The sequence below is a fragment of the Folsomia candida genome, unplaced genomic scaffold (genome assembly GCF_002217175.1).
Source record: "Folsomia candida strain VU population unplaced genomic scaffold, ASM221717v1 Fcan01_Sc012, whole genome shotgun sequence".
NCBI lineage: Eukaryota > Metazoa > Arthropoda > Collembola > Entomobryomorpha > Isotomidae > Folsomia > Folsomia candida.
In genome coordinates this window covers 658,124-679,221 of record NW_019091204.1, presented here as the reverse complement: position 1 = coordinate 679,221, position 21,098 = coordinate 658,124, and positions in this window count along the sequence as shown.

Genomic DNA, 21,098 nt, shown 5'->3' with positions numbered 1-21,098 from the left:
ACAAAACGTGGAGCAGACCGCAATAAATAATCCGATGGTAAGCAAAATACAGAAATTGAAGTCAAGGACATGAAGGACATGCTGCTGACTTGGTCGATTTACTGGAGGACAGCATGGGACAAATTTGCCATAATGAATATTTCACACCTATTTTTCACCCATTTAACTTTTTTAAAAAGAATTCTAAAAATATAACTAAATATAAATAAACCAAATTAACATAATGGCTAAAATTCTTGATTTACAGAACTATCTATTTATTTGTTTATGAAACATTATGGAACATGTGTAAACATTAAAAAATTTGTGTCACGAAATTTATGTCAAGAAATCGCGAAAGTCTTCGCTTCGTCAAATCATTTATACGTATTTGTATGCTCCTCGTTGAAAAATTGCGAATTTGTGGATCAACATTTTCTTTCCAATTAGGAAATCCAATATGCTCATCACCGGGTTTTTCTCAAACTGCAAAAATAAATCAGTACCAATATGTAAATAATATTAAATGACATTTTCATTTGCATAATCACATTCGTATTAAAATCTCACATACATAAATGTTATCGATGATGACGTTATCCTCAATGGCATCCATCGCGATGAGAACTTGCTTAAACAATTCCATCTCCTCCTCGGTCAGTCTTCCCCGCACTGTTTCACGATGCGCCATAATTACCAAGGTTTTCAGGCCTGAAATAAAATATGCAAATCCGTTAATAAAAAAATGTGCACAACTATTCGCAAATTCTGTAGTTAGTACACCCTTAAAAATTAGTGTATTACCCTTCAGAAAAGTATATATGTACAAGCTGGCTTCAATATTAAGTGAATTATAAAAAAAATCCAGAGTAACGTAAACTTGAAAAAAAAACTAAAGTTTACTTTGGATGTAGGATAGTTTGTTAAATCTACAATGCATTTTGCAAGGGTTATTTTTAACATTATTTTAAGAGTATGAAAACAATTTCGCGAAATTTTGCAAATTCTGTAACTCACTTTTGTACAATTCCTTAGCATCCCACAAAGCTTGGATAACCTCCCCCATTTCTTTCGGAAACGTGGGCAGCGCAACGTCCAAATGTTTCAGCGCCTTCCACCCCACACACGCCTGGAGGACGACGTCCAACTCCATCCCGCTCACGTGTCCACGCCAGTCCAGCCTTTGATACGTGTACATCTCCAACTTCTCCAAGTTCGGAAACGCCGTCTTCAATCCGTCCAAAAGTCTGGGGTCGTGGATTTCGCGAAGCGACAAACTCGTCACGTTTACCAGGATCTTTTTTGCGTCGTAAATATTTTCCAAAGTTTCATCCAGACGGCTCGACCAGGTAAAGGTCTTCCCAAGCACGAGAGTTTTCAGACTCTTGGTATTTTGCAAGTAGTTACCGCACTCCAAAATGTTGACGATATCATTCCGAAAATGCTGCAATTTCGACATCTTGCTGGGTAAATGGAATGCAGAATTGTTGAAGAAATCAGACTCCGCCGCTGGCTCCATGTTGAACTTGTCGCCGTCACGGCCAAAAGATAAGGTGACCAGGTGATCACCGACTTGAGCCAGCATTCTCGAAAGGTTTGAAAGCTGGTCCTTGGCGCGAGCGATGTCGAGAGGACGAACGTTGTCCAAGGCGATCATTAGGGAGGAGAGGGATTTAGAATTTGCGAAATTTGCGCAAAGCCCCCATGGAATTGTGACCTCCTGTAAATTTGGTGACTTTTTGACGACCTCTTCAACAAATGGGGTGAGAAATGGGGTCACCAGCTTGGAAGTTAGGGCGAAATACGAGGCTCGCTTTAAACCTGACCAAACCAGATGACGATTTTACGAGATCTCGTACATTCGATCCTGTCCCATTTTTTGCACTATGTTTCAAAATGGATGATCGTTTAGCGAAACTGATCAGCACGTGGTGTGACCTTCCCGAGAATGAAATGGAAGTCAGTGGAGCCACCCAGGCCAAGTTGTTGCACATTTGCGTCAAGTTTGGCGATTTCGTCGAAATTTTGGACGTTATCACCCACGACGAAGAAGACTACCTCCGTTCAATCCATCTAATTTTGCAAAATTGCTGTCCCAATTTGAAACGGTTGCGAATTTCGTCCCAACATCATACCAACAGTCTGAAAACCCTCGTGCTTGGAAAGGCATTTACCTGGTCGAAAAGTCTGGATGAAATTTTGAAAAATATTTTCGACAAGAAAAAGATCTTTGGAAATGTGACGAGGTTGACGCTTCGGGAGATCCACGATCCCAGACTTTTGGACGGATTGAAGACGGCGTTTCCGAACTTGGAGAGGCTGGCGTTGGACACGTATGACGATGGGGACTGGAGTGAGATGGAGTTGGACGTCGTCCTCCAGAGGTGTGTGGGCTGGAAATCGTTGAAACATTTGGACGTTGTGCTGCCTACGTTTCCGGAAGAAATCGAGTACGTCATCCATGATTTGTTGGATGCTAGCGAATTGTACAAAGGTGGGTTAAAGAATTTGCAAAAATTTTGCGAAAATGTTTTCACACTCTTAAAACTAGCGTTTCCCTTTTAAGAAGTATTCAAATGTACTCTAAATTTTTATAAACTTAATCCAGAGTAGACTTTGCTCATTCTCAAGGTAACATTTCTGTTTTTAGTAACGGATTTTCATATTGTAATTCAGGTCTGAAAACCTTGCAAATTATGGGACATCGCAAAATGCTACGATGCACTCTGACCGACGAGGAGATGGAGCTGTTTAAGGAAGTTATCGTCGCGATGGATGCCGTTGAGGAGAAAGTTGTCATCGACAACTTTTCTGTAAGAGATGTTATGGATCTAATTATGCAAATTTAAACACGATTTATTTAATTTTTTTACATATGTATTTGTACTGATTTGTTTCCAGTTTGGGCAAGAATCTGTGAGCGGCATAAAGGATTTCATACGTTCAAATAAAATGTTCGAGCCCAAGTTCGCGATATTTTTTGGGGGGAGCTTATCTTAGCTAGCGAATTCCGTGACATAATTTATGGATTTTTGACACCTTTTCTGTAACAAACATTACATTTTTTCCTTTCTTAAATTTTGTAGAATTTGCATATGTTTCTTGGATAAATAAATAAATCTTAATGAAAAATTGTACGGTTATTTCAATTTTTGTCTCGTTTGACCCTTCGTTCGTCTTCCAAATAAAGCGAAAACTTGAATTTTTTAAGAATACGCCGGTAAAGTAGCATGCGTATAAGTAAGGACTCCGGTGAGTAAGGGCCCAGCCAACAATTCTTTGTGTTTTCGGGATCAATTCGGCCACAATTTTCGACCTATTCGGGATCGATTTCTTGACGATTCGTACAGAAATCCCGAAGAAATCGGTGGGAAATGTCCGCAGAATCGTACAGATTTCTTGACGATTCGTCACGAATTTTTACGTCGAATTCTGTACGAATTCTTTGCGATTCTTGCAAGACTTCGTGTTGATTTCTGATAGAAATCCTAATGAATTTTGTACGAATTCTGCCCGAAATCACTACGATTTACATTGAAATGAAAAATTGGATAAATGATTTGTTCTTTTGAATTATTTTATTGCTTAGAATCTAAGCCTTAGATGACCATAACAAAAATAAGCTAATTATTTGTAAATTAAGTATGTGATGATGGCGAGGGTAGGTTGTTGCTGACTGGCTGTTTCCTGTGAAATTAAAACAGGTTTTAAATATTTTGCACAATATATTGATAATAGCAAAAAACTTAAAAATTTGAAGCAAAATTTTATTGCAAAATTTAATGGTAAATAACATAAAACTCACTTGTTGCTTGTATACATACGATCACGGGCCTTAGTAAACTCCTTCGAGATTCCGTCATCAAATTTTGCAAGGTCAGGTAGAAAAGGGCTCATCAGATTTGCTACACCCCCTAATAATTAAAAAATTGTAATAAATTCAAGGGAAGAAATCTATCCTAATTATTTACAAATAATATGATTCTCCTTAGTTATTCCTACTTACTGTAAAGGACATCTTTGATATCCGCCGGCGTAGAAAGCGAAAGCTTTTTCTTCATTCCTTTTAGACTATATTTGGGCAATAAATCGTCAGTCAGCAATTTTTTCGGCACCTTGCAAATTACATCGACTTCCTCTTATCCTCTCACTCCTCCAGAGACGATGGTGATCTGAATACCCCAAAGAACAATTACCAAAAGCAAAACGAAATAGAGATAAAACTTCCTACAACATTTTACAAAATCAAATACTTACCAGGTCCGAATTTGGAGAGAGGATTTATTACTCAGATAAATTTCCAAATTATAGTTGTTCTTTAAAATCCTGTTTCTGTCTGATGGAGAGCAGTAATAAATTGCGTGGCCTCATGGCCACCTCGAAGAACAGACTTCGGCCTTAGCTAGAATTCCTTAAAAATTCGTACACTCTAATTAAGATTACCGAAATCTCCAAGAAATCATGACGAATTCGGGCTATCTTTCTGTCTAAATTCGATCAAGATTTTCTTTTAAGAATTCGGAGTGAAATCACAAAGAAATCGGAACGAATTTCGGTCACCTTTCGGCCTACATTCGTTGAAGATTTTTCTGTGCGCAGTGAAATCGTATCGAATTCTTCAAGAATTCTGGCAGCTTTCGAGCTCGGTATAATTTCGACCTGTTCGTACAGAATTCTTTCAAAGAATTTTGGCCGAATTGTTGGCTGGGGGGCCATCCATATATTACGTCATCAAAAATTCTCGATTTTAGCACCCACACACCCAACGTATACATTAAGGGATAAGGAAATTTAACATGGGAAACATAGGAAGACCTAAACCACCCAACCACTAAAATGATGACGTAATACATATATGGACGTTCCCTAATGATTTAATACCATTACGGTAAAGGGTATGTATTTACGCAAAAATACATAAATCGTTATGCAAATGGACCAAGCTTCTGAATCATACTAGAAATTAAGTAAAACAGTTTAAACCTAAAGCTATGTATGTATTACAGCCAAATGCCATAACCAAAAAGTGGGGTTCGAGCCCATACATACGTACATAGATATGTAAATTTCCTCATTTTAAATAATAATTTCTATTACACATCGGGCTATGAAATTACCCTAATGAAGTGATTACGTCAAGGTAAAAATTATTTATCAAATTTGCATCCGTTTTGGTTCCACTTAAATCCTTTATATAACGGAGCACAAATTTCTTTGCCCTGGTTTCCAGAGTCGAGCTGCATATTTGAATCAGTTTTGGCATTCGTTCTAAAACCAGGTCTGGATGCATAGTTACCTTGTTATAATAAATACGATCCTACACTGTTAAAAATCTGGTAAAGTCATCTATTTATATTTAGACTTCGCATTGGTATTAATTTGGTAATAATTTCCTACCGGATTTGGTATATAGTAGTTTCTGAGTGGCAAATTTATCATTGACACAACATTGCTATGTATGTAATCAGTAATGTCCCTTGTTACGTATCCATCCTAGAGTCACATACGTACATACGTACTCCGGTCGGTAATGATTTAATACCAGTTTTCTAAGAGTGTACACGTCCCCAGGGTTACGATCAGTTTGGTACCAAAAACATAAAACAGCATTTAAATTTTAAGATGAAATGGGTACAAAAACCGGAAATTTCACTTCATCAACTCCTCTTCGTCACGTATTACCCGTTCGGTTATAAGCCATGCGTGGAGCTAATTTTGGATAAAAGAGGCTTCCTTTCTGTTCAAAAAACTAGACGAAATATGCCAAAGTTTTGTCATGCATTCCAATCGCGTGTTTTTCTGTGACATTGTTCTTTTGTGGATTTGCCATCGTTATTTTGGCCATCGAAAGCCAAACACGTCTCGAGATGGTACAAAATCCAAGAATGTGGACGTGGAGTATCACCGCAGTTGCCACACTGTGTGCCACGATTGGGTATCAAGTCTGGGTTGTGGATGATCTCGACCTCTCGGTCAAGTTGGCGAATGAGGTTTTGGTCATTGAGCAAGAATTAAAAAAGGGTATGTGGTTAGTACATATATACATCAGTAAATCGAGAAATAAAATGTGTGTAAACTTTACCCCAGATGGCGTGAATTTAAAATGGAAGAACTTATAAATACTTAAAAATGATGGGTCAACAATAAGCAAAACTTCACGAATATGTTTTTCATTATTTTATTAAAAACATGCTGCATCGCATTCGAATGAAAATATGCTATCGCACGAGAGGCTTTTTTAAAAGAATTTTTCGACATCTCGACAATTTCGTCGAGTTTTTCGACATCATTCATTTCTTGACGACCGTAAACAAATCGTTGTCGGAGAGCAAAAAATAATCATCCATCCGATTTTAATTTTGGAATTTTTTTTTGCAGAATTATCACATAACCGAAGAAAGTGGAATCCTCCTTCATCCCCACGATTCCAGTTTTTCGACTATTTCACCACCATCTTCTACTTCTTACCCCCAATCTTAATCATCATTGGGATGCACGTGGACGCAGAACCGTTTCTTTTCGTTGTAAAATATTTCCTAAAATCCGACCCGTTCTTCACCCTCGCCACCCGAATGTTGTTACCCGGTTGTGGGAAAATATTCCAACTAATCGTTCTACTTTTGGCTATATGGCCATCCGCAAATTTTGTCCTCTACGAACTAAGCAGACATCTTATACTTGCTTTGTCGGCAACAATTAATGCGGCTGAAAGGATCTCCGTAATTTTACACTGCTTACAAAAATTATTATGTCGACGTGAAGATCTTTTTCATAAAAAATATTTCCGGTATTATTCTCGTCTTCGAATTATTTCGCAAAGTGTGGACTCCGAGGTAAAGATTTCCATGGTTCTTAACTTGACGTCGTTAGGAGTGCTGATTTGTGGGACGACTTTTGTTGTGGTTCACCTGCATGAAAAATATTCTGCGGGCATGATCACGATTTATGGATGCGTCGCAGTGGTGTTTTTTATGATGTTGGGTATTCTTCTGAACTTGTTTGGACGATGTGATGAGATGTGTAGAAATTTTTTACGATCTTGTAAAAATCCGGTGATGCTGTTAGGTGGGATGAGTCTGGAGGAGAGAAAGGTGTATTTAAGGGAGGTGGCTGCCCTGCCAAGGCTAATTTTACCGGTGGGGGTGGGACAATTTAGGTTAATAAAGTTAACGGACGATAATAAGGCGAGGATATTATTTTATATTGTTGACAGAATTGCAAATGTACTCATTGCATTTAGGTAGATACAATTGTAAATTTAATCTAAAATTTCGTATAATTTGATGATTTTTTGTATGGCATAGAATAGTAAAATTTTGGTCTTTTCGTATCTATTACATACATGCACACATAAATACATATTTGCTCGACTGGCACTATGCTGCTAAAATAAATATTTGATTCGATTCCATTCCCCACAAATTGATAACAATCTCTATTTCTGCAATACATAATTCTTCGTTGCTGTAACCAGACTAGAAATTACCCCACGTGCCAAAACTTGTGAATTATTCACTTACCACAATTTTATATCAATACATCCTGCACACAATATACAATTTAATATTTACAGTCTAGCAATTTCCACAAAAAATATATCAAATGCTCAAGTGCCCGACTTTTCAGTAGCAGCTAGAATATCTTCTGAACACCATCAAATTTTCAATACCGGATATAGCCATGTACTCTAAGCGACTTATCATCGCTTGCGATGCTTACCTCAAAGTATGCGCGCTTCTTGGCGCAAGTGCGCTTTTACTAGACAGCCGAACAGTTAAATTCTACACCACACCATATTCTCGACGAACGGCTAAATTTAACACGGTTTTACTAATTTTTCAAATTGTTTTTGGCGCTATTCGTCTCCTCAAATTTGGAAATCTATCAAATAAAACTGATTACGAATTGTTCACCTTCAACATTTCATACGTCGTCCTTTTGATCATGTGTGTCCCGCTAATTTGTTTGTTAATTCTCACCACTAGCTGCAAAGAGCTGGTCGATTGTTTCAACCAAGCGCTAAACTATATCTTCCGTGTGAGGGAAACGTGGGTATCACTTAGCGATAAAGAAATAGCCTTGTCCTACCCCACAGGCACTTTCCTTGATTGGCTTTTCGGTTTTGTTGCCGTGATGGTGGCGAGTTATTCGTTTTTAGGCGGTGTGGCAATTTACTTAATGGACATTTTACCGTTTCAATGGATGTCCATGATCCCAATGCAATTTAAGAGTAGGATCTTATTCTGTATGCATCTTGGTTTTTATGGATACATGCTGATTAAGTGCATGGTCTCAGTCGGAATTGGTTTGACGATTGCGGCTTCGTACGTTGGTAAGTTAATATTTTGTGCGAGACCTAAGTAACAAGTTAATTGATTATTTTTATTGATTTACTGTAACTAATCTTCCCTCGGAGTATGATCCCATGGACGAATAGAGTTAGCAGTAAAATAACTCACCGATTACAGGATCCCTTCATTTCGCTAACTGCTTTCCTTGGCGATTAGCAAGACGACATCGTCGAAAAACAGTTTGAGACTATTGTCTCAAATCACGTAGTTCGAATAGTCGAAACAATTCAGGCTAAAATATCGTGAGATTTTTTGCCTAATGTTTGGACATAAAATTAATAGAAAAGATGGGTTTAAGCAGTGTCTTCGGATCGATTGTCATACAGATATAGTAAAGTTTGCCGTCAGCTTGTTTCCTTAGGTTTTTTGAAAGATTTAATTAGCAATATCGTGAATCTACCATTACATAATGTACAAGCCATGTAAATCAATTCTAATTCAATTGTTCCTATTATTTACAGCCTTCCTAATTCCTTTCCATTCTGAATTTAACCTGAACCGTAAGTCCAGAAAGTACATTACATACGATTCATTCCGATCAACGGCCATACTTCCAACCGAATATCGATGCCTCGAATTAATCCATCACCGTGTAATGTCACACTTTTCATTGGCATTTGTACCATTTCAAGCTCTAGTGCTTCAATTCTCACTCTTCTGCAACTGGATGCTACTCTCACACTGGGAATCTTTAGGAATCCTTCGTTATTTAATGATTATGGCGGAAGTGTTTCTTGTTTTATTTTGGGCCGCTGTTTTACAAACGTGTGGTAAATTTTATGCACAATCCATAAAGAACCGGACATCGTGGAGAGTTCTCGGAGAAGATAGATATTTCCGAAAATGGAGAAAGAGCGTTACACCGTTGTACTTTGGACATCAAGGATACTACGTGATTAAACGATTGAGTATATTAAAATTCTGGAAGGCTATTATCCGAGGGACGTTTAGGACGATGGTTACCATGAGTAATGTTTAATTGGTTCATTAACACGCGTAACTAGTACACCGAAAAGCCTATCAATTCGATATAAACTACACTCTAAGAAATTGGGTGATAGGCGTTATCACCGCGTGGAGATAGCGAGGATCACCGTAATGGTGATACAACTATGACTACACCCTATATAAATAAATTTGTTTAAAATATAATCAAGGCGGATTATCATATGCTATGAAAAACTGGGTAGGTAAAATATATCCTATGAAAGTTAAAATTTATCCAACATAATAGAATTTTCGCGCAACCTTGAATAAGTTTTATCAACGTACAAAAGTTTTGCTCAACTTTATTTAGAGTGCACTACTAAACTATTTATGTATGTTACCGACGACCCAAATTGTCATATGCGCACTCGTCTTTTTTATACAAGTAATTTAGATTTGTCGAATTACCCGGATCATGCTAGAAATTCACTACATCCATAAAAATGGTTGCAAAACTAGCTATTATAGGAAAATACTTACCAGGGTAAAAGTTTAACTCTGAAATTGCTTCATTTTAAACACAGCGGGTTATGTTAGGTTAAATCAGAGGCGTTCCTTGGATTGGGACGGCCTGGAGCACATATTGAGTCCGGCCTTTTCAAAAATGGTGTAAAATATCTAGTCATTACGACACTGTATGTATCTAGTTTCAAAGTATTTCGTAAAATTAAGTGCCATCTAGCCAGGGTTTTACTTTACCTACCTTTTGAGCTTAATCCCCAGCCCAGTGGGTAAAATGGAAAAAATGGGGAAAATGGGTGGGTAGTGGGGAAAATGGGTATGAAGGGTTATAGTGACGTGGTGGACCACCACCACCATTGGGGGTAAATTATTTTCCTTGTTTTGTTATGTTCTTACTGTTTATAAAATAAACCACTCGATTTTTTATTTTACCGTTAAATAATTCATTAGGTTTAAAATTCCCAATTTAGTAAAAATAAAACTACACTATGGGTAAATTCTGGGTAAATACGAAATATCCTAACAATGTACATTCATTTCAATCTCTCATAAAGGATACAAATTATCTTTTGTCATTAGATCTTGACAGTGATATCGAATATGAATCAACCATCTATTTAAAATAACCTTAAACATGAAGAAGGAAATGCAAACAATTTCGAAGAAAGGAATACAGAGAGAGTCAGCAATTATCTATATTTTAGATAATTTTTCAGAGCTCTCGTGTTATTTAGTATGATGAATTACTTTATCTTTCAAGTTGAGAGTGAAAAAGTGAATCGTTTTGCCCCAAAAAAGTATTTTCCCCATTTTGTCCATTTTCCCCACTTGCGGGGCTTTGGGGTGGGTGGCTAAAACCCATTTTACCCACCCATTTTCCCCACCCTATTTTCCCCACGGTAAAACCCTGCATCTAGCCCTCTATATCCATCTTTCAAACCGCGGAGTAAATTTTACATGAAAAAAATGTTGGGCTCATTTTAATTTCTTTTCCACTAATTGTAGTTATAATTTGTTAGACAAGTAACAATAAGTAAGTCACAATGTGCAAGTTACAATTTTTTGTGATAATTCCAATGTATGGGTCCATTGGGATCAAAAAGGGTACCGTGGGAGACCCATAGTTTAACGTTTACAGTAGTACGTATGTATGACTAACCACAATAAGATGCATTAATTCTGGGATCATACCATTTAAGAATGCATATACGTTGAAAAAATCTCATAACTAAAAGACAGAGACGACGGTTGCGTCTCCTTGTGTGCCGAGAGATTTTTTGCTAATGAGGGGGGGCGGGGCGAAGAGAGCAGCTGATTTTCATGTAAACAATGCAGGCAGTTGCATGTAAAAAGTTGCTTTGGGTTTTCAGAGTGACCGTTCCCACTCTCCAAACGGGGCATCGCGAACCAGAAAGGGAGAAAAATTTCGACTAAAACTTCTAATTTGCAGCTAATACAAAATGGATTGATTTCGTTTTGGTGGCAATAAATTCCCAAGTTTGTGCTTTACAATTGCCATGTTGCATAAATTCCATAATAAATCTCAGAGAAAAGTATTGAACTGAAACATGGACTCATATCATGTTTCAGTCCAATACTTTTCACCGAGATTTATTATGGAATTTATGCAACATGGCAATTGTAAAGCACAAACTTGGGAATTTATTGCCACCAAAACGAAATCAATCCATTTTGTATTAGCTGCAAACTAGAAGTTTTAGTGACAAAAATCATTTACATTACTGGTAAGTGGCGAGGAGAAAAAGTCAACTCGCTCACTAGGATGCCCAGACTGTTCCCTAACTCAAACTTTAAGGAAGATGTTATGGTCGGAGTGCGGGAGGAAGAATACATTGATTCAAATGTCGAAACAAGATGCAGAGTCTGACATTGCATTAGATTTAGATTTTAGATATGTCGAAATTTTCAGAAAGAAAGTGTTCAAATCTAACACTCGATTGCATAAGAAAATCCTTCAAAACCACAAAAGATTTTACACACGTCAAGGAGTGAGAATGGCGAAAACCAGTGTCCTTCGAGAAACGACAATTATCTTCGTCTTGCACAATGAGCACAATTTTTCAAGGCGACTAGTACCCCTCCAGAACTAAAAAATTAAAATATTTTCCATAATACGACAGTTGTCTTCGCTCGAATCAAAGAATTAAAGCTTAGTACTTAGGAGGGTACTTCAATTATATTTAAGAATGAAATATGTATGATTGTAAAGGCCGAGGCCACATCAATCGAACTTAATAAATACCTACCTATTTACCTAACTACCTAGTACTTAGGAGGGAATTTTGACTTGAAGCGGCAGATTCTTTGATTTCTATCAGAGTTAAATCGGTTCGACATTTTTTCGGATAAATCCGAATTTCGGATAATATCCGAATCGAACCTGCCTGAATTTGCAATTACTCCGTGCGTATGCACTGCAAGAAATCAATAACCAGTGGTAACTGCAAAATGGAAATTAATTGGAAAGGCATGCCTAAAAATAAATTAAGATCCAACCGAACCGAATCCGAATTTTTCAATTGAAAAAGCATCCATTCGAACCGAATCCGAATTTTTCAGTTCAAAAAGCATCCATTCGAACCGAATCCGAATTTTTTGGTTGAAAAGATATCCAAACCGACCCGAATGATTCGGATTCGGTTCGAATGGATAATTTATCCAAAATTCGGGAACCGACTCAACTCTGATTTATGTTAAATTACTCCTTCACATGACTTCGGAATTTCACTACAATGTGAACCAAACGGGAGTGTTTCTTTAAAGAAACGGTGGAGCGTTGCCCACTGAAGCGTTAAAGTTCTTTTCCCTATTTGTGTTAACGTTTTTCAGCCAAAAGTCCGTCCTGGGAACTAAATAGGTTTAAGCTCTAACTAAATTCCAATTAACCAGAAATCATGTGCTAGCCCAAGTTTTTAAAACACCGGTTTTCCGATTATTCGGATTTTGCAAATTGTGGTAAACCGGTTTTCCATTAATCGAAGTTTGGAAAATCGTAGGAAACCGGTGCGGTGTACGATTCTCTGCGAAAACCGGTTTAAAACTGATTTAAAAATCAGTTTTATTCCAAATTGTAAAAAGTTCGCAAATTTGCGAACTTTATATTTATACAGTCAATGGAACAAGTATAGGCACCACCCACGCAAGCTACCTAAAATTGCCTATAACTTTGGAATGCATCATCAAATTAGCTTGAAACTTTGTGCACATTTAGCAAATCTAATGTAGTGTTCGATTATAAGCATGTTCCCGACTGAAATTATATAACCGTAACGTTATTCTGATTTTGACACGAACACGTCAGGTTGGAACCAGCAAAAAGTATTGGCACCTTATGTCTTAATTATTTGAGCGAAATTTTTATAACGATAAACCTCTGCCTTTTGTCACCGTAAGTTAATCAGATCACAAAATATAACTTTATCTGCTTCGTAACTCCAGATTGGTATTGTCTACAGCCAAAATTGCGACACCAAACGAGCTATTTTTGGCGCAGCGAGAAATAATCTTGCCTCCTTCTCAAACAAGCTTGGATATCGAAAACTCAGACAGGAAACATGCTCTGCGATATTTACTATTCGAAATGTAGCCAAAGAACATGAAGCAATCATTTTAGTTCCTGCTTTCTTATGATCCGGCTAAAAAAGCCCCCTAATCCTAAAATCAAAGGATTAATCATGCAAGCTATCACTCGAGATCGGAATATTTCAACCTCCAAAATCATGTTGAATTTGAGTACGAACTGTGGGGTCAGCAGATCATGCAATATGGTGATCAATAGAATATCATGCCATGGGGTTTCAGGGTCCAGTTGCCCGACAAACGCGAGGGTCCTCAAAACGAAGAAGCTCAATAAATTGGAATGGGGTAAATATCACCCTAAATCGACTTTCATTGAGTAAAGGAGGGTCTGCTGCTTCGACATAAGCCAGTATTAGTTACTCGGAGCCAATTGAATGGTCCAAGTCTGGCGGATGCCATGAAAGGCTCACAAAAACGAATATGTGCATATGGCAGTTAAACACAGCGTAGGATCGATTGTGGTTTGGGGTTAAATGACTAGGTCGCGGCGTAGTTACCTGGTAATTATCGACAAAGTCATGACCAGGGAGGTCTTATTAAGCATTCGAAACGATAATTTGAAATCATTTGACCAAAACCTGACCTAGGAAGGAATTTCATATTCCAAAAACGCAGTGGCCCCAAGCATGCATCCAAATTAACGATGCACATTTTTGGAGACCGACAAAGTTAAGCTTCTTTCGTTGGCCGCACAGTCTCCCGATGTGATTCTGATTGTCCGGATTGAGAAAAGAGGGAGTGGTGGGAAACCACTCGTCGAAAAACGAGCTTATCCAAAGCTCGAAAGAAGTGTGGGTAGCCATATAGAAAAGCGTTATAAAGAAACTTGTTGAATCAATTCCACGGCGTATTTCTGCTCTTATTGCGTCGAGGTAAGGTGATACGTAATACTAGTAGCAGTTTGTCGTAATAAAATCGGCGTTCCTTTGATTTATGATTTTTTAAGTTAAGGGTTGCCAATACTTTTTGCGGGTGAATTCTGCAAATTTTCCAGTAAATTATTTAAAAACTGCGTTTATCTAATTTTAATCAATAAAACTTGATTATAATCGAACACTACATTAGATTTGTTAAGAGCGTACAAAGTTTCATGCTAATTTGATAATGCATGCCAAAGTTATAGGCAATTTTAGGTAGCTTGCGTGGGTGGTGCCTATACTTGTTCCATTGACTGTATATAATTATATATAATTATACATATTTATATAATAATCAAGGAATCGCATTGAATGTAAACTTAATAGGGTATTACAGCACATCTATATAATTCTTATTTCAGTAATTCAAAAGAGAAAACATTTATAGCTCTTAAAAAAGTTTATTTTATTAAACACCGAAAACCGGTGTTGGAGTTTTTAAAAACCGGTTTTTCGGAAAATTGTAAAACCAGTTTTCCGTTAAATTGAAAACCGCTTTTGAAAATCTTCTATGAAATTGGAAAAACCAATTTTGGACGCTCTATTAACAAACCTCTTGAGACTCATTTGCTAAACACGGAGTTCAATCCTCTATCTAATTTCTTAATAAACACGAAATAAAATGGTACATGAGATTATGATTAGGGTTGCCCCGGATACCGGGTAATTGGAATACCGGGAATGTTTTAAGATACCCTTTACCCGGCCGGGTATGAGTAAGTACCCGGTCTATCCGGTCGGCTAATTTAAATATTCAATGTTCTTACCAAAATGCAAAACCTTACAAACACTTATAATCCGATGGATTATAAGTGTTTATAATGTTTTTTTTTTAAAGAATGGGTACTACGTTGGACAACACTTATGTGGAAATTATATGTAAATTTTAAAATTACTTTGAGCGCACTCACATCAACCAAACATGTGAATCAGTCAATTGTATTGTATTGAATATCTCCCACATTAAGCACAACTTGCCAAGTTTTGAGAAGTTTGCAAGATTTCTCAAAGCTTTTGCTAGAAAGCCATTGGTTTTTTCACAAGATTATTTCGGGAACTCGTGCTCGCGATCATCAGCGAGTGAAATTTCGAAAATTGATGAAGATAAGATCAAATAGACTTCTTTATGGATTCGCATGATATCACTTGAAAAGTCTCGCAAAATTTGGTTCTTGAGGGGAATCTTGAATCTCTTCAAGAAACAAAGTGTTTAGCATCACAAGTTTGTAAAATTATTGCAATGATCAGTAAGACATTGTCGTGACACGATTACTGACAATTCTTGATAAAAGTAGAAAAATTCCCGTTATTTTTAATATATAAATAAATATTACCAGCTACCCGGCCGGGTAGCCGGCAAACATTTTAGGCCGAGTAGTACCACTCCACCGAGTAGTACCACTACTCGGGGCAACCCTAATTATAAATTCGTGGAGGTACGTCTGAAATTGTAGTCCTATGTTTTATATGGCATATATCGAAGTTATCATTAGCTAAAGTTCTATCCCCGTAAGAGTAGATTCGGGCTTAAAATTGTTAAATTGTTGACTAGGAACATCCGGCCTGGCAAATGAAGCACGTCTGCCATTCACTTTTCCACACTTAACATGCATTTATCTTGCGGGGTGTGATAGGACAATTATATCTAGTGTACAGGGCCTGCCGGTACGGCCTGGAGCCAGCGCTCCACCTAGAAGCATCGTTGGTACGGGCCTGGGTTAAATTTACTTATCAGATTTGCATGCGTTTGGGACCAACCAAATAACATGTTACTGATTTTTGTAGAATTTTTAACCTGCTCAGTGACATACTTATGTACGCAACATTTTCGTATAATTTGAGAATTGCCCGTGCAAAATCTTACTTTGTGCAATGTAAGTACAAAGATAGATAAATATGTTTATCTAATTTCTAATCTAATTTCTCTTTATTTAACCGCTCGATGTTGTAGTATGAAGTTAAATACGATACTAAAGGTATATATGTATAACTGGAGTAATTTGTCCTCGAATTTATTCTTACCAAGGCATTAGGAAATTATGTAAATTCAAGGAGGTTTTTGCAAATTTCGCTTATTATGTATTTCACTGACCAATGCTCCAATAATTATTATAATGGATCAGTAATTTCTTTGTCCTAATTCGAATATATGTAATATGTATCTATGTATCTGTACGCACTTGAATAACTTTTGACATTTTTTCCGAAAGCAACTCTTGGTTCACATTTAAAGCGAATTATTACAGCAAATACAACATACCAGTAGCATGTTAATATCAAGATACTAAATTGCACTACGCGTATTTTAAACTTGCTCAATCATTTACATCATCATCATCATCATCATACCAGTTTTCAAATAGTCTATACGTTTACGGTGGGTTCGGAGCCATGAACTGAAAACTCACACATTGTTAAAATGAAATGGTTAGAAAAACCGAAAATTTCACTTTTTCAGATCCTCTTCGTCTCATATTACCCGTTCGGTTATAAGCCATGCGTGGAAATTATTACTGATAAAAGAGGCGTCAATTCTGTCCGAAAGACAAAACGAAAATTTGATAAAGTTTTGTCATGTATTCCAATCGCGTGTTTGTCCGTGACCTGGATTTCGTGCGGATTTGCTATCTTTATTGTTGCAATAGAGAGCAAAACACGTCTCGAGATGGTGTTAAATCCTAAAGTGTGGTCGTGGTGTTTCGGACTACTTCTCGCATCGTGTTGCTCAATCGTATACAAGGTTTGGATTGTGGATGATATCGACCTCTCCGTGAAGATGGCGAATGAAGTTTTGAAAATTGAGCGGGAATTAGTGGAGGGTATGTACTTCATAAAATTCGGTTTCTAAAAAAATTATAAACTACTAGCCTATAAGCCCGTCCTAAAGACGGGCCACATGAAATTATTTAACGCTAAAGGTGCTAAGGAATTTTTTCGAATTGCTAAGGAATTATCTTCACGTTAGTAGGGAAATTTTCGTAGAGTTGCTTAGGAAATTGTTTTACTTTCCCAGGAAAATTTTTTTGTTGCTAAGGAAATTCTTGTACATACTCCGACCATAAGTTCCCGTGAATGCATTTCCGGTGATAAAGCCCAAAGTATTAGAGCTATCTGATAGAAATTTTTGTGGATGAACAAGGTATTAATCTTGTTTAGAAATCATAACTTCGTTTTCACAATTTCCTCCACGGGCTTGTACACAAGACATAAGTCGTGGCGAAAACTGCTCGATCGCGGCACGCACGGATTTCCTGGGAAAAGCGCCAGATCTTCAGTAAGTGCGACCTCAGCCCTTCCATACTTGGGTGAAATTTAGAGCATACTTGTACCTATAATTTTGACCACCAGTCATAATTTAGGGGATTAAGGTCTGCAGATACTGAGCACCGTTCTACGGATGAAAAAAAGTCATGAAAATTCGTCTGAAGCCAGTTTTGGACAATTTTGCACCTTGCGCATGAGCAGATTCTTGTTGAAAGGTCCAATGGCGATTTTCGGAGGGTCCAGGGTTCAGGTTATTAACGTTTGTCTCTAGGACACTCTGAAAATAATTCTTGGCTTCAACTTGTACCCTTTGCGGTAAAAAACAGAGATTTCATTTCTCCAGCCAACTTGCTCCCATTCACACCACGGTGATGACTTCGTATTGAATTCCGCATACTTAAACGGATGTCAGACTTCTGTACAACAAATATCTGGCCTTTTTTTCTATTAAATTTTTTGCCAACGGTGAAAAGTCTGAAATACTTTTGGCACGAAAATTGGCGCGTACCACGATTGACTTGTGGCCGTCCCGAGTTATGTCTTGTCTAATTGCCCGTGGACCAAATCTTGACAAAGAAGTTATGATTTCTAAACAATATTAATACCTTGTTAATCCATAAAAATTTCGAACAGATAGCTCTAATACTTTGGGATTTATTACCGGAAATGCATTCACGAGAACTTATGACCCCACTATGTATGTTGCTAAGGATTTTTTTTGCTACTAAGGAAATTTTTTCCTGTTGCCAAGGAATTTTTTTTATGTTGCTAAGGAAATTTTTGTGTGCTAAGGAATTGTTTTCATGTTGCTAAGGCAATTTTTTTCATGTTGCCAATGAAATTGTTTTATGTTGCTAAATAAATTTTCTTATGTTGCTAAGGTAATTTTTTAATGTTGCTAAGGAATTTTTTTTACGTTGCTAAGGAATTTTTTTTGTGTTGCCAAGGAAATTTGTTTATGTTGCCAAGGAAATTTTTTTATGTTGCTAAATAAATTTTCTTATGTTGCTAAGGAAATTTTTTTATGTTGCTAAGGAAATTTTCTTATGTTGCTAAGGTAATTTTTTATGTTGCCAAGGAATTTTTTTTATGTTGCTAAATAAATTTTCTTATGTTGCTAAGGAAATTTTCTTATGTTGCTAAGGTAATTTTTTATGTTGCCAAGGAATTTTTTTTATGTTGCTAAATAAATTTTCTTATGTTGCTAAGGAAATTTTTTTATGTTGCTAAGGGAATTTTTTTATGTTGATAACGAATTTTTTTATGTTGCCAAGGAAATTTTTTTGTTCGTAAGGAAATTTTTTTATGTTGCCAAGGAAATTTTTTTATGTTGCTAGGGAAATTTTTTTGTGTTGCTAAATAATTTTTTTATGTTGCCAAGGAAATTTTTTTATGTTGCTAAGGAATTTTTTTATGTTGCTAAGGAAATTTTTTTATGTTGCCAAGGAAATTTTTTTATGTGCTAAGGAAATTTTTTTATGTTGCCAAGGAAATTTTTTTATGTTCGTAAGGAAATTTTTTTATATTGCCAAAGAGGTTTTTTTATGTTGTTAAGGAATTTATTTATGTTGCCAAGGAAATTTTTTTGTTGCCAAGGAAATTTTTTTATGTTGCTAAGGACATTTTTTATGTTTCTAAGGAATTTTTTTTATGTTGCTAAGGAAATTTTCTTATGTCGCTAAGGAATTTTTTTATGTTGCTAAGGAATAATCATAATCATAATTATAATCATAATTATAATCATAATCATAATCATAATCATAATCATAATTATAATCATAATTATAATTATAATCATAATCATAATCATAATGTTAATCATAATCATAATCATAATCATAATTCGCATCTGTTCCCTGATTGGTGGAGCTGGAAAGTCAACAACCAATCAGAATGCAGGAATGTCACGGAAAATTTCACGGGACGGACTTTTCGAAATTATAATATAGGTTGTCAACAAATGTGGCCTTTCCTGAGCTAAATTTTTGTAATTTGTTACCTGGCAGCTAATGTGCAATACCTTAGCAGCTTTAAATTCTTGCACCGGAGTAAATTTCTGTAATTTTCTGATACAAAAAAAATAAACAAATTCTGCAAGGTAACTTCATGCAATTTCTAGGACGATATCCTTTTGACATGAACAGTAACAAGATACATACAATCATAAAGTCGGCAAAATTACGTTAGCGGATTTATACAAGATCGATCATGTGTTGCTTCAATCCGATTTTTTGATTGGCTTATCCAAGTTATCAGTAATGCGGAAATTAGAAATTTCGACCACTTAAATAAACCATAGGAATGAAATGTAGTTCGCCAAATGGGAGTTTTTATGGCGAAGTATTTTCGCCGGATTGAATGACTTCCTTAACCAGTAATTTTCCTCAAATGACTTTAATTTTCCAATTTTTTTCAGGATCCCGAAGAAGATGGAACCGCTCATCTACGCGATTCCAATTTTTCGACTGGTTCACCATATCCTTTTATTTACAGTCACCAATCTTGGTCTCCGGCGTTATAAGTGCTGACGCCGAACCGTTTCTTTTCCTTGTAAAATATTTCTTGGTAAAATTCGACCCAAACTTCACCTTCGTCACTCGACTACTGCTACCCGGTTATGGTAAAATATTCCAACTAATCCTCCTACTTCTGTCTATCTGGCCAATCGTCAATCTTGTCGTGTACGAACTAAGCAGAATTTTAATATTGTATTTATCCGGTTTGATTAACGCTAGTCAAAAAGCTTCCAACATTTTGCACACTTTACAGAAGAAAGTTCGCCGAAATGGTGTATTTTTCCACAAAAAATATTTCCTTTACTATTCTCGTCTGCGAATTATTTCGCAAAGTGTGTACTCCGAAGTAATGATTTTCATGGTGCAAATCCTCGCAGTATTGGGAATGGTGATTTGCACATCGACCTTTATTGTGGTCCGCCTGCATGGCAAATTCTCTATACAGGATGCGCTACTAACACGTGAACGCGGTCACTCTTGAATTGCTCCAAAACGGGTTGGAGTTCCGGTTCCAAATTTTGAGCATAGCGACATGTGATTGTTGACAAGGGCTGAGCAAAAAATTAGCTCTCTAGATTCAAAAATGACCCTACCATTGCCCTTAGAGTAAGAGGGTACCATAAAAACACTTTCCAAACTTAATATTTCGTACACAGACATAATTAACCACTTTAAAACTCAAGGACAACAAGTTTAGAAAGGAAGGATACATAAGGTACTTAAAAAAGAAGGTCAATAACGACAAGCTCGTACCACAGGACAACCACCATGCCTCAAACACGAGTCCGAAAAGTGCTAATTCGGCCCGTGCTTAAGAAAATTGACCTATTGACCTCTAAGGGCAACTCACCACCCCAGAGAGCAGTGGCACGTCTAACCAAAGTGTCAGAGACTAGTGTGCGACGAGCAATTAAAATTTTGGGGAAGCAAAAAAGAAGAAAAATGCAAGTCAATCAGCTGACTGAGAAGCATAAAAAAAATCGTCGTCTGACCTGCAAAATAATTTATGTGAATTACCTGAC